Source organism: Mytilus californianus, unplaced genomic scaffold (genome assembly GCF_021869535.1).
Source record: "Mytilus californianus isolate M0D057914Y unplaced genomic scaffold, xbMytCali1.0.p SCAF_26, whole genome shotgun sequence".
In the NCBI taxonomy this organism is placed as follows: domain Eukaryota; kingdom Metazoa; phylum Mollusca; class Bivalvia; order Mytilida; family Mytilidae; genus Mytilus; species Mytilus californianus.
Window position 1 is genome coordinate 2,078,210 of NW_026262675.1, and position 7,510 is coordinate 2,085,719.

At 31.4% G+C, this 7,510-nt stretch overlaps 1 long non-coding RNA gene across 1 annotated transcript; it reads left to right on the forward strand.

Moving 5' to 3' along the window:
- The first annotated feature begins 3,459 nt into the window (after positions 1 to 3,459).
- Positions 3,460 to 5,264, forward strand: LOC127732610 (uncharacterized). The gene is made up of 2 exons (XR_007996346.1): positions 3,460 to 4,388; positions 5,126 to 5,264. It is a non-coding gene; the product is annotated as an uncharacterized LOC127732610 (long non-coding RNA).
- The last annotated feature ends 2,246 nt before the right edge of the window (positions 5,265 to 7,510 follow it).

Below are 7,510 nucleotides of genomic sequence, written 5' to 3' on the forward strand. Positions count from 1 at the left end.
CATAGAGATGTTTTCTTACAAAATTGAATTTATTCAAATGGCAAATTCTTGGCAAATTTATCAATCCATTGATAATTAAGTAAAAGGCACAAGATTTGTCCCACCAACTTTCATCTGTGATATAGATATCCAAGTATTAAGGTAAAATATACAATACTTTGTTTATGAATATGTATACCAGCTGATACAGCAATCTGAAGAGTACGAAGCCCCATTTTGTTTTTTTTTAAGTTTACTTTCATAATCTATCAAATACCCTGAGAAATTTGGCAAGGGCTACTAGCTGTGGTAGCTAATATAATAATTGAATTTTACAATAATAATGATTTTAAAGTCAAAATTATGTCACTTATAATTTTAAGTATTATTTTTTACAGAATTTCTGTCAATATTTTTGGTAAACTTATCCTTTTTCTTTATGATATTTTCTAGGCAGTACTGTACTGTTCAACTAAGAAACATAGGCTTGAGTTAAAAGGCTTTTTTACTTTGAGGAAACTAAATTGTGACTCTTGGTCCCACTTTATTAAAATATTAAATATAAATGATCAGTACTATTTTTTTTTTCAGAAAGATTATTTAAATTGAATACAGTGTTTTTTATTGTTAAACATTGTTAGAAGTATTTAAAAAAAATCCATTAGGAGTGATCCCATATCCCATTATAAAAATTACAGAGCTAATTTATATATCAGCTAGGTTTCTAGATCTAAGTTTTACCAATTTTTTGTCTTTAAATTTTTACCTGTAATCCTTCTCTGAAAAGTAGGGAAGTATCTCTTCTTAATATCATAATAACATAGTTGTTAATCGACTTTCTTTTATTTTCCTCTTGATTTTTGTAAAATAAACTCCTTTTTATTCATTTTGGTGAGTTTTTATTTTTGACTGGTGATATCAAGGGGAGATAACCACTTGCACAAATCGGCAAAATAACCACCGTTTCGTGTTGAACATAACTTGACGTTTGCGTATCCAAAACTGTATTGCCTAGATATTCATATCGAGTGTTTGTCTTAATGAGATGCTTTATCAAATTTAAATTCAGCCCATCATTTTTAGTTTCCTCGAAAATACTTAGATTTTTCGATCAGGAGCCTTGACAATTTTCACACAAACTTCAAGTTTGAAGATAAAATAAAGAATAAAGGACTTTGAGTTGATGTGTAAGTTTTTACGAGTTAAAACTATGTATATTCAAGATTATTTTGATCAATACGTTTTTACCATGACAGTGGTATTTTAGTAAGTAAAAGTGAGGTTTGTCTCATCCGTAGTTTTACTGAATTTTCACGGTCACGTGACTCTATTGTTGCTGATAGACTTGGGGTCAAACCGTGACCTGCTTTCCAACTGATATCACCCTGCTCAGCACTTCATGAAATTGCATATCACGGCTTTGTGACGTCAAAGACGTTGACCCGGCCTTAATAACTTTGACCCGGACATATCAATGACGTCATAATGAATGAACCGACGTTGATAAGTGTGACCCGAACTTATCAAGTCATCCGAGACAAAATGGCGATGGCAGCAATGACGCTGTGTTTACAGACGAAGATGGCACTGGCAACTATTAACCAAAAAAGAAAGATTTATGCACCTTTTTCAAGCAGATACAGGCAATGTTTATACAACAACCAAACTAATTATGGATGAACAGTGCTGTTGAATCAAAGAAAACACTTGTTTCTATAATGCAAATACAATCCGATAAATCGATTTATCAGACTCTCATCATATTCAAATTGTAAAATATGCAGACAACCTGATAATCGGTACGTATCTAAGATTAAAATAACAATCGGTACTCATCCAATGTATTTAATGTAAAGACGTCATAAACTGTCAGAGAAAAACGTGATATTGTGCAATGCCAAAATATAAGTATCAGCAGATAGCTGTCTTAGAACTAGGACAGGTCTAAGGGTTGTTTTAGTCCTTATTAAGGTTAACGAAATACTCCCAAGATTATCATCAGTATGAACGGTGGATTGATAAATTTATTGCTTGATTAAAGTTTAACGCCACTTTCAGCATTATTGGTTATTTCGTGGCGGTCAGTTTTTATTGTTTGAGGAAGCCGAAGTAACCGCTGGGAATCGCCAACCTTCGGCAGGAAAATGAAGGGCGGAAGTTTAATAAATGTTCTCTTAGATTGATCTATTCCAAGAATTAGCCAAATTTGAAATTCTTATTATATCCACATTATGATAAAAGGTACGTGAATGGTAGAAAAAATAATATACACTTATAAATGTTCCTGATTGTATTCAACATTTATTCATATTTCTAGATACATATTATAAAGAAAATCAAATATTCGGCTTTTAGAAGTATTACAACTGCAAAATAGTACAACCAGAATGAATGGCTGAAAAGGGAGGTATGTTGGTGAGAACATAGCTTTTGTATTGGACTACAGAACCGTCAAAGAGTAGTTCCAATGGTTATTTAACTTGTTGGCCGGGTGATACTCTCTCTACATGAGGCATTTGATGTAATGCCACATTTCTATCTGGTTGGGCTGCTTCTTATGCATCCCCACACAGACAAACGGACACCGCTCACTCAGTATGGATTTGCCAAGAGAAGTCCAGATAACCATAATTATTCTTTACCCCAGTCGATTCTCTATCTATTCCTTATATTTTATAGTATTTTGCATATATTGAAATTTTTGACTATCGCGTGTCCCAAGAAAAGACGCCAAGACAAATATGTTAAGAAAGATAACAATTCGCACAGGGATCAGAAATGTGGAAATTGTCGTGACATTATTACAATTTAATGTAAATATTCTATCATGAATTTCTATAAAAAACATATAAATAACAGTCTCTTTGTTTTTAATATTGAATGAATGTCGATTAAATTATGTCGTGTGTACTAGCTAGTATTCCTCATGTCGTCACATCCAGGAATTTATGTAAAAGGTTAATGACATTTTATGAGAATTTGATCTTTTTTGGGAAAACAATAAACGCTTCCCATTTAGTCATCTTTTCTGATCTATGTATTTATATATAAATATACTCTTCATAGTTTGTAAAATAAGAGTAAACAAAACCATCAAACATAAAGGTAGGTGAAAAATGTTTATATTTCCAGTATTAGTTTAACAATATTAGCATATTTATTTCTATTAATTAAATGTTTTTACACAAAAACGAAAAATTAGACGAATTTATCTGATGAAAATGATTTATTTCAAACAAATTCTACTCTTTCGACAAATATATTTTTAAGGAATAAATCGAATTAACGTTTTTATTCATGTAAACAAATTGAGACATGGAACTTTTTAAAAGAACTTTAAAATATTCTAAACAAAATCAATGTACATGTATACATGTTGGTTTTGTGAATATTTATAAATTAATTTACATAATAACTATAGTTGTTAAATTTTTATTTCAGATAAATCATGATCATTCTTATTTGTGCCTTTATTTTTATTTCTGAAATATCCTGCTTACATATTCTACCCTGTGAACCTGGTGATCCGGGTCCTTTAGGATGTGATCAGTATGTTAGGAACGGGGGACAACTCGGCGTCGGACAAACAAATAATCCAGGGAATGTAGGAACATTTGGAACAGGGAGCGAAAATTCTATTGGGTCATTAGCTAACGATGCTTCCTTCTTGAACATTCAAAATATAGCAGGAATACAGTTTATTGATCCAACGCAGATTGCAAATCCTTCTCATTTTGTTGATCCTACAACACAATTTCTGGATCCTACAACACAATTTGTAGATCCTACAACACAAATTCTGGATCCTACAACACAATTTTTGGATCCTGCATCTCAGTTCATCGACCCTACATTTACAGGCCAATCATTTGCCGGGACTGTAGGTCAATTAGACCCTACAATGCAATTCATTGACCCGACACAAGTTGTAGATCCGTCATTTAACGGAGCAGTTGGTGTAGGACAATTGGATCAGCCGACTGGGCCTTTCACAACTGGTTTAGATTTCGTTGGTAAATCTAAAATGTCAATGTCCTATCCAAAGGGCAAATTTACGACAAAAGGGAAAACTATTGCAAAGGGATATCCGAAAGGAATGATTATAAAGAAATCCGTGGGAGGATATCCAAAAAGATTGATGGTCAGGTATCCGAAAAAATATGTTAAAAAAGGTATTCTTGGATATCCAAAAGGAAAAATACCAACGTATAGCAAATATCGAAATGTTTATGGTAAACCCCTTTATAAAAGTCAGAAATATCAAAAAGCATATAGATATCCAAAGAACTATAAAATAGTAAGATATTTGAAGAAAAAATCCATGATTGGAGGTTATCCGAAATTTGGTCTGAGGATGAAAACTGGAAAGGGAAGATCGTACTCAAAGGGATATCCAAAATTTAGCATCAGTAAGTAATCGATTTTTCGATGTCTGAGAAACTTCATCGTGTACTGTTTAAAAGTAACTAAAGTTAATATGTGTTTTTTTTTTCGAAATATGAAAAATTGATACCTGGAGACTTTTTATAGCCAATAAACGCATTTTCCCGAAAAGACTAAATTTTGCGTGAAAGAAGGTATTCTCAACGTTAACATTTTGGAAGCAAACTTTTGATAAACCTATAAATGACAAAAACTGTCCGATCATACAGTACAATACTGCTTAATTACAACATAATCATATCAACTCTGATGATATCGACATAAAATTTCTATCAATGTCATTCAAAAAGAATTATTAATGATTTATTTATATTTATGGATAGAATGAATATATAACGCCTTAAAAAAGAGGTATGAATTCCCATGTTTTTGTTTCCTTCATACGATGATAATCGGAAAGTCAATAAAATCTAGTTTAATTTGAAAAATAAAGAATTTAAATAAAATGCTAAAAAGATAATTCTGCAGTTTTTTACATTCAGGTAAACAATTCCAAAATAGCCAAAATGTACGTTCTTTTAGCTTCTCTTTCTGAAAGGATCTATACGAGCATTAGCTTTCCAGTAATATTTTTTGTCATTAGTTTTCTCTTCCACTGCACATTGATGTGATATTTTTATTTGCCCTTTTTCATTCCTTACCATGTTAAATCAGCTGTTATATAATAAATCGTTGAATTTTATTTCCACTTTCATTTTTACAGGATCAAAGAAATCTCTTGGTGGATATTAAACCTTTGAGTAATTGGAATATCTTTAGAAGACAGAACCTAAAGTTTTATTTAGGTCTTTTTGTGTGTAATTTATTGTTATTTATTTTTTAATACAATTGTTGTTATTTTAGTTGTGTTGATTTTTTGGTTACGCACTATAATGTTAAGTTCTTACACAAATAGAAATTATTGTCACCGCGGAAAACTGGTGGGTGACTTGTAGAATTGTGTAACAAGAGCCTGACTGAATGGCATCTTGTTACTGAAACTGTGTGATGAACCTGATCACACATAAACGAATACTCTGAATGACAAGACAACTCTAGGTCTGAAATTCTGGTGCAAATGAACTCTTGAGACTCTGGAACTCGCGATGAATAATTCAATAATTCAGCATGGAATACTTTTATTCCCGATGGACAGTGTCCAATGTAAAGTCTAAGACATGTCTTAGGATGGTCTTACGACATATTTCAGTCCTAAGTGGGTTTCACAAAGTGGTCATAAATTAGGACACCTCTTAAAGTTGGTCATAAAGTTAGGACTACACGAGAGGTGTCTTATGATGGTCTTTGGATAGTCATAAGTTTATTTATATAAATTACACTAATTTTTTATATTAATTTTGTGAATTATCTTATTATTATCTAATTATCCATTCTCCTTTTCCTGCTCACAACTAAATCTTTTTTGGTTGACGCATTGTCATGATTTGTCAACAATAAACTTTCGATATATTGGTATCAAGAATGCACGATTTTATCCTTTAATCCTATTATAACCGATACAGTGACAAATTGAATTCAACTCACTTATACAAAAAAAAAATATAATTTTATTCCTTTTTCTCGATTTTGTATTTAAAGTTCATATGTATATAAGTATATTATCAAATTACACTTATTTTTTATATTGATTTTGCAAATTATCTAATTATCAATACATTTTAGTAATTTATGGTAATACATCCTACATTTACATTTACATGAATTTTTCCCATAAATCAATGTTAATATTTAAAAATTTAAAGAACTTGCGACAGGTTTATGATATCTTTGCTAAGATCATACTAAGACAGCTTCGAGGCGAGATCTGAGATAGTCATAAGAGGATCATAAGACATGTCCTAAGATATATCTTATGACAGGTCTTAGGATAGCTTCGTGAAACCGGCCCCTGGGTCCGATCTTATTCATCAAAATTACAAACAAGTATTTATACACAATTGAATTGACAAGAATAAACATAACAAATAACAATTAATCAAAGTACTGAAGTACTGAACATCGGATGACCGCAGGTTCTTGTGGATGGTCAAAAGCACATGTCACAGAAATAGATCACATCTCTATACCTGAAACTGAGGTTAATTTACAGAGATATATTTTTTTCTGATACAAGTTCGTGCATGGATGATGAATAAATGACAGGAAATTCAACCGCACCGTAATAACTATTATATTGTAGTGATACAAATCAGTATACCTGGGACTATTATACTAATATGATAATAGTGTCAGAGTATACACGTCTGGTTTGTTGTTATATATTATATTAATATTACGGTTGCACGTATATATAATTTTCATCTATTTATATATCATTCTATTCTACTATTCTAATTATAGTGCAGTGCAAGTGCATGGTGGACACTCTTCTGTAAAAAAATCGATTTTTCATAAAGATTGGATTTGAGAAGCCATTCATATTTTCCCGCAAAACAATAACAGAGTTATCGGTCCTTGCCGGGAGTGTCGCAAAACGTTCTTGAGATATTCTTCCGTAAGCTTTAACACAATTTTTCGGTACGTGTGCATTTATATCATCAATGATTTTTTACTTTTATATATATATAACTAACGACAACACATTTTCATATTATTAATTTGTGTTTTAATAAAAATATTTATAGGAGTATCCATTGAAAAAATGAATTTGAAACAAGCGATAAGTAATGTTATTTTGCACTAGATAAGTGACCGCGGATCTATAATTTTTATAGATCGGTTGAAAACCCAAAACTAATTTGCATAATGGATATTTAGGCGATAGCAATACATCGATATGACCTCACGGTCATCGCGATGTAAAAACCAATTGTTCAGAGAACAATTGAAGGTCTTTCCACAGCAATTTTTAAATTTATTGAAAAGAAGCTAGTTCGTGTTTACTCAAAGTTATAATTGGCATCTTAACATCAGTTCCTTCATACTGATGCGATAAATAAGTGGTTTCTATATACTTCTGAGTGAAATAAGGGAGATAATTAGCTACTTCCAGTGAAGTAAATGTCACTTCCGGTCTCATTTAAGAGTTTCTTTCACACTGATTCCAAAAATAAATAGTTTCTATATACTTTTGCTTGTAAACCAGGAG